This window comes from Meleagris gallopavo, chromosome 1, assembly GCF_905368555.1.
Source record: "Meleagris gallopavo chromosome 1, MGAL_WU_HG_1.1, whole genome shotgun sequence".
Lineage (NCBI taxonomy): Eukaryota > Metazoa > Chordata > Aves > Galliformes > Phasianidae > Meleagris > Meleagris gallopavo.
The window spans coordinates 37111529-37118649 of record NC_139404.1 but is presented as its reverse complement, the minus strand read 5'-3'; the positions used below and the strand labels follow the sequence as shown (position 1 = coordinate 37118649).

At 42.3% G+C, this 7121-nt stretch overlaps 1 long non-coding RNA gene across 1 annotated transcript; it reads right to left on the bottom strand.

Moving 5' to 3' along the window:
- Window positions 1-3370: 3370 nt before the first annotated feature.
- Window positions 3371-6747, bottom strand: LOC146545255 (uncharacterized). The gene is made up of 3 exons (XR_014882617.1): window positions 6579-6747; window positions 6037-6291; window positions 3371-5871 (listed from the first exon to the last, which is right to left on the bottom strand). It is a non-coding gene; the product is annotated as an uncharacterized LOC146545255 (long non-coding RNA).
- Between the last annotated feature and the right edge of the window lie 374 nt (window positions 6748-7121).

The window sequence follows — 7121 nt, the reverse complement described above, 5'->3', positions numbered from 1 at the left end:
TTGAAGAGATATCTCTAAAAGGGAGCCCTGTGGAACCCCGCATTGTCTGGCCAACAGGCTGATGTAACTGTAGTAGCTGAAGCTGGGCAATTAACCGGAAGACATCAAATCTCTGTGTGGTGAGTTGCAGCCCCAGAATTCGTCTAGATGAGGGTATCGAGGGAATTGAAGTCACATCAATTAAAGTTCTGCATTCAATGTGCCTGAATTAAATATCTTTTAATGCCCCAAAGGAGGCTTTCACTCATGTAAGAGCATCTGAAAAATTAGGGCATTCCTAAATAATAACATTGTTCTCTCATATCTGCATCAACTGCCATAAAAGAACTCGATGGATGTGACTAAAACTGTTTTAAGTATTTTAAATTCTTTACGGAATTGATCACTGTTGATGCTATGAGCCTCGTGTTACTCTTGCTGTCACATTTGCATCTTTATCACTTACCTTATGACTGTTGCTGGAGAAAATCCTAATGCATAGGTACAAAAAAAAAAGTGGCTGTGTGGGTGAGCCACCTCTGGAAGGAAGAGGGCGGAAGAGAATTAAAATTGTTTGGGTGAATTTCTTTCTTATTCTTCTCTCATTCTGAAAAAGTGTCATTACTTCCTCTCTTTCATATTTTGTGAGTTCTAGCAGTGAAGTAAGGATGTGATTCCCTGGATCCTGCAGGATGTGCATCACCTTCTACCTGCTTCCATCCCTGCAGAGGCATTGTGCCGCTGCTCCACCACCTGCCCTTCTCTGTGTTTTACCCATAAGACACCAAGGCTGCTTCATAGTAATTTCCACTTGCCCTAGACAGAACCCCTATTTGCTACTCTTCTTAGAAGAGGAAGACTGTGCATCAGAGCCTGTTCAGGAGGCATGGGGTCGACATGTTCTCTGTCTGCCAAGGTTTCTTCTCTTTTCTTGATGCAAGAAATAAATCCCTGGCTGGAACTGGCCTGCTGTGTGAGCTTCAGACAGACTTCAGAAATACTTTCTGGAAAATCATTTATCTGTTCGAAAAGCTTTAAGCAGAGTTCAGGTTTGTTACTTGCTTTTTATCCTTCTCCAGTCTCTCAATCCTACTATGTAGATTATTCCACCTATGTTTAATTTTGCATGTATCATTACTTCTCTCTACCTTCTGCAGCTTCCCTAGCTTCAGCTCAGTCCATCCTGTATTCAAGATTCATCCAGGTGCCTCCTTTGCCTCCCACCTCATTACAGTGCAGCTGTGCTGTGCATGAGAACTGCTGGGAGGGCTCAGTGGGGGAAAAGATAAATGAATTTGAATCCTAACCGCAAGCATAGAGAAGTACTTGATTGAGTTTCCTTGTAAAGATGACTAAAACTTGCTGGAGTTGCCACCCTTGCATCAAGCAGTTGGATCCAACCCAGCGTGGAATGAATTTGCAGCCTTGTGCAGCTCCTTTTCTGTGGCCACCACAGTAGGGAACATCAAATTTTGGAACAACAAAGTATTGCCTAAAAGCACCCCAGCTGTGAATGAGGAACAATTTGCAACTGGAATACAGCCAGTGCCAGGGACACTGTGGAGGCCCATGACAAAAAATGATGGAAAAGATTGCTTAGAAACCAAATTTATAAATTAGATTTTCCAACCACATATTCACTGGACTATTGATTTGCCAATCAATATAACAGTACTGAGCACTCTGATTGGAGTGCTGAATATATCATAATTTATCAAAAATAATGGCAAATACTGACATGATTCTTTCTGCCTTTGTTTAAGGCTTTACTGTGATACTGAATTTCCTTCAGACCTGAAAATAAATACAATGAAAATAAGTGCCTCATCTAAATAAATGTCAGAGAATAAACATCTCCCAAGAGTAACTATAAGAATTTACTTTAGGAAACATTTTTATATGCTAGTCTTAGATGAAAGTCATTCTTTAAGTTTTCTTCATAGTCCTCACTACCCTTCAAATACAGCCCAATTTTAGATTTCTACTGCCCATGTTAGTGGGGAGCCTGTTTCACTTATCTGTATTTGCATCTCTAGGCAGTAAATGGTCAGATTTTAATTCATTTCTGTGTCCATTGGAAAGCACTAAGTAAAGCTCAGGGAGAGGCACAACCTCTGCCTGTGCATCCTTAGGCAGCTGGACAGGCTTCCCCCCCTTGTGTTATGTGCTTTCTCCAAGTTTTCTGGTGAGCCTGAAAGTGCTTCTAGGGATGTGTTGTATGTGACTGGCAAGCAAACAGAGCAGGGATATACGGGGTAGCACCAGATTAATGGTCTGTAGCTTGCATCTGGTCCTTGTTGTGATTTTTGGGCTGGCTTCGCCTCAGTGGGGCTGCTGCTACCATGTCCAGGGGAAAGGAGCGGGCTAGGACTGCATCCATCTGCCTCCCCATAATGGTTTCAGCATGTAGAGCTGAGAAGTACCAGCATCTGTCCAAAGCCAGCACCAGGATTTAATTCCCTTTCTCCCTAAAAAGCCCATCCAAGCTCACTATATAGTGCAGACAACCTCCAGGACACAGCTCTGGAGTTACATCTGCATAACCAGCATCCTCTGGGGGCCTGGATCTGATATTGTGGGATAGGGTAAATTTTCTTCATTGTTGCTGCTATGATGCTGTGTTTTGAATTTAGGAGAACAATGATGTTGATAACTCATATTTGCAGGCAGATACCTGGTTTGGTGGTGCTGTGCATAGTAAGTACAACAGCATCTGTGCAATCCCTAATAGAAGTTCTAGCAAGTCATACAGTATGTGCTGCTTGCCTGAGAAGCAGCCACTGAAGCAGGGTTTCTCTCTCCTCATATCTGGAGAAATTATTTAGCATGTTTTCCTTAGCACACAAGCTTCTTGCAACAGAGCTGTATAGTGGGCACTGAATGTGTCAGAGCCCTCTTGCTATAAATTTACATCATCATAAAAATATTTGACTAATTCTACATCTCAGTGTTTTATCAAGTCACATATGCTGCTTGTTTTAAACTGTAGATGGAATAGTGTGGCACAAGGAGTCTGCATTCTGCCCTAAATCTCTCAGCAGGAGTTTTCCTCTGGCAGCTCAGCTGTTAAGTGCTAAATGGCATGGAATACTTTTTTTGGAGATTGAAAGGAGTTCAGGTCACCGTGAAGGCTGGCACCATGTGCATTTTGTCAGTGCAACCAGTCCAAAACAATGTGGTCAAAGGAAAGGTTCATTAATTGGCTCCGTGGGCTGGATGCGGGCTCCCTGCCTCTACAGAAGTGACTATTAGCATGCATTTTCAATACAGAATGTACATACTCTTCCAGAACTTGCTTTTGTTTGTGTTTGAAGTGACAGCAGGGCTTGTTTGTTTTTATAGATATTTATTCCTTCAGTCAGGCAGGCTTGAATATCCAATTTAGCTTCTACATAGGAAATTCCTTCTTTTCCATTGTTCAACACTACTTTCTCTTTCAAGACCAACTTATGGCATTTTGAAGGAAACATCAAAAGCACGGCAGCTGACATTGAAATGCAGGCCCTGGCTCACAGTTCCATAGCTACATGTGGGCTTTGGCCTCACCAGAATTACAAGGCTATCAGTGTTTCCAATTTAACTTTACATAACTTCAAATGAACAGGAGTGTCTGTTAGAATGGATACTTATGGCTGATCTCCTCATCCTCATGAAGGATTCAATCTAAGAATAAACAAGGGAGAAATTCTGTCCTTTTGTTCACTCTGTGGATCTCAGGTAATAGATTTTAAGAATGCTGTACTTACTATCAAACGTTCAAGGAAGGTTCTCAGGAACTCTCCCTCTTATCAGTGTTTGACTTCACATTTCTCCTGCTCCAGAAGTCCCAGGGAAGGCAGAGCCTGAGAGAATGGCTCAGCAAGGGGTTTCCAACATGAACACTCCAGTCTAACTAGTTTCTGCACTGCTCTTGTCCCACACCTGCTCACGTGGGTGGAAGTGTCAAGCTATTCTGCTCATTAGCCAGGGAAAAAGAAACAGTGGGGACCAATGATAAAGTTGACAGCCTGCCATTTGGGGCCCAAGCATTCACTGAAATCTATGGGGTTTAAGATTGTAAATGCTTCTGGATATGGCAGATGGAGTGAATCTGCTCCAGATGAGGCAGCCGGAGCCTTGGTATTCCAACTTTGATCTTTAAATTGTGTTGTTGTGCCTTAAATGCCAAGTGTCTGGGCTTCTGTTTCCTTTTTTAAAAATGAACAAAAAATAAAAAAAAAAAATCAAAGACCAAAAACAACAGATAATTCTAGGCTTAAACTCTTGAAAGGTGTTCTGTTTGTAATGCACTCTGCAGGAGGAGGCTAGAACTGAGCTAAATGGTACTTTTGGCCTGGGACTGGCCTTGGGGCAAATGAGGATGCAGTGCAGTTGGAAAGAAGTGTCTCCCAGTCTGCATGTCAGACACAACTGCTGTAAAAGATGCTGGTGGTGATTTGGTTACAGGCGACTTGGGGAGCACTTGGATTCCAGCAGGGCTGGGACCTCAGGAGAATGCTAATTCCTAAGCCACACTGCACTAGCATACAATACAAAAATACTCCTGAAAGTGATTTTCAGACACTGTAAGTTCTGTTTGTGAATGTGAATGCAGTGACCAAATGAACTGCACATTTCAGACCTAGGCACTGCATTTTTTGAATGACATGGACTGCCATGACTTGCCAGGGTTTTCTATCACACTGCATGCAGCTGTCCAACAAACATAGGGACAGTGCAGCCCTGCCTGGCAGCTGGCTGCATCACATCAGGCTGAGCTGTGCCCCAAAGGAAAAGAGTTTGCAGCATCTCTACAGCCTCCTGTGGGACACCTTTGGGGTATTCCCTTGGCCCATGGGCACTTCATAACCTGTTACCAGCTTTAATTCAGACATCATTCCTCCTTTGGAAGTGCTCCTCTGAATTGTCAGCGAACTAACTAGCACTTTATTTTTTATTTTTTAATTTATTTTTTCTCAGAGAAAAAGAAACAAGGATAAAAGCAAACTCTATTTGCAAAGCAGCAGTCTGAAGCTTTGAACACTGTTTAATATAATGGCTAAGAATTATGTTGGTAAAAAGTTCCCCCAAAATAATGGAAGGAAACAAAACTCATATAATCTATTGGATGCCCATTAGTATAGTTCCTCAATTTGCATCTCCTGGGTCTGTCACTGAAAAGACTCCTATTGCCTGTTTATAAACAAACTACAATAATAACAAAAGCAACCCTTTTTATAATCTCAAATGTATCTTGTATTTTTATCATCTTGATCAAACTGAGTTACTTTTTCCATCTACATATAAAGAAAATTCAGCTTTACTTTCTCTTAATATTTGACAATTTCTTTGACTTGCAATGGAGATTTCACCCACACTAATATTATCCTGTACCACTGACAGAAACAATAATGTAATGTAACATCAAGCACTACTGGAACAGGCTATAACAGTAGCCGTGCTGTGTGGACAGTGTCCAGCATTAATGTTCTCAACTTTTTTGCTTTTGACCCTTGTGTAAGAAGCAGCAAAAGACATTATAGACTAATATGACTATGAACTATTTTAAAAAATGATGATTGGCAAGCTGAAAGTAGGAAAGTTGTACATTGCATATAGAAGTCTTAATGAAACTTCCATTTCAGCTGAGTTATTTTCAGATGCCATATCTATTAGTCCGTTCCGTTGAGATAACGTTCAGCTTTCATCAATATTGCTAAACATCTGCTGAATCTGCTTTAGCTTCTGAGTAAGCTGTTCCTGCTGTGGTTGCTTTGACTCATCGGCAAGGAGACATGCATCCTCGTGGAGAAGGCAGCTCAGAGCCCTGTGCTGCAGTCATGGTGTAACCATGCAGAGTGGTCACGCTCCCAGCTGTCTCACTGACTGCACAGCCTGAGCACACAGTGAGCACTGCAGAGAGATGAGCTCTTCTGCTACAAGTGTGTGATGCACACCAGCTTTTTCACAAACAAAACAAACAGCCTTTGGCCCCAGCCCCATAGTCATTCAAACAGCTGTAATTGGTGTAAGCGCTATTCCAGCACTCCTACTTGACACAAATACTGAATGCCTCACCTGTTCCTCTATTCACAGCACAGCCAGCCTTCTGTCAGGGAAGACATTTCTTCCTGCCATGTAGGGTTAGGAGCACAGTTTCAAAATGCGGACTTGAAATTACTGATGAAAGCAGTATGAATGCTATGAGAGCGCACGGTGTTTTCCTGCTGCACATAGGCAGGAGGCAGGAGGGGTATTCTCAATGGCAGGACAAAAGGCCCACATCAGCCACAGGTAAGGTTGCTCCACAGTCAGGAAGCCTGTCCAGGTACTCTGGGATTAAGAAAAACAAAACAAAACAAACAAACAAACAAACAAAAACAACAACAAAGCTGCCCTCTGCTTCTGAAAAGTATGAGAAGGATTTGCTTTTCCTATCAACCTTGTCCAAACCTCAGTGCATCTTGTTCTCAGAATTTTATATACATTATCCTATGCATACTGGCTACATGAAAAATTCATTTACAACGTGATGAAAAGAAAACCTAGTGGTTCGTGATTGGCATAGAGAGCTTACACTGGCCCACCAAGTGTAAAGACAGGAGACCAGAATAACATACCTCAGATCAGGATCTGCTGGAACAGTGTTCTTGCCTTTAACACTGGATGTCCATAGTTCATTTCCCTCCTTGACCTCTAAAATTGAATGTGAGAGAGTCCAGACTGTTGCCACCATAGCCACAGCCAGAGGAAACTTGAACCTTAGAATACAGAGAGGAAGTACAAGGACAACAGCCCTTCCTCAGCTTATGTGTTCTCATTTCTCACTCTCTCTCTCACCATGGAGACCTTACACAAGTGTAATTCCCTTGACCACCAGAAGAAAAGCGTGAGTGGCACTAGAGAGTGACTCACAGTCAGAGTGAGGGGCTGTGAATACTGCTGCTGCTTTATACAGAGTCTCTGAATTTCTTCCCACATTTCCCACATTCCTCAGCAGTAGCAACGTAAGTACAGAAAGTGGCCTTTCCTGAAAACTCACCTTAAACTTCACACCGGCTCACAAGTTGGCCTCAAGCACAATTTTTGTTCTTTTCTTTAGAACAGCATCAAAATGGCAGCTGCATTCCCATTTTCAAACCAAAGTGGCATAGTGAAATTTT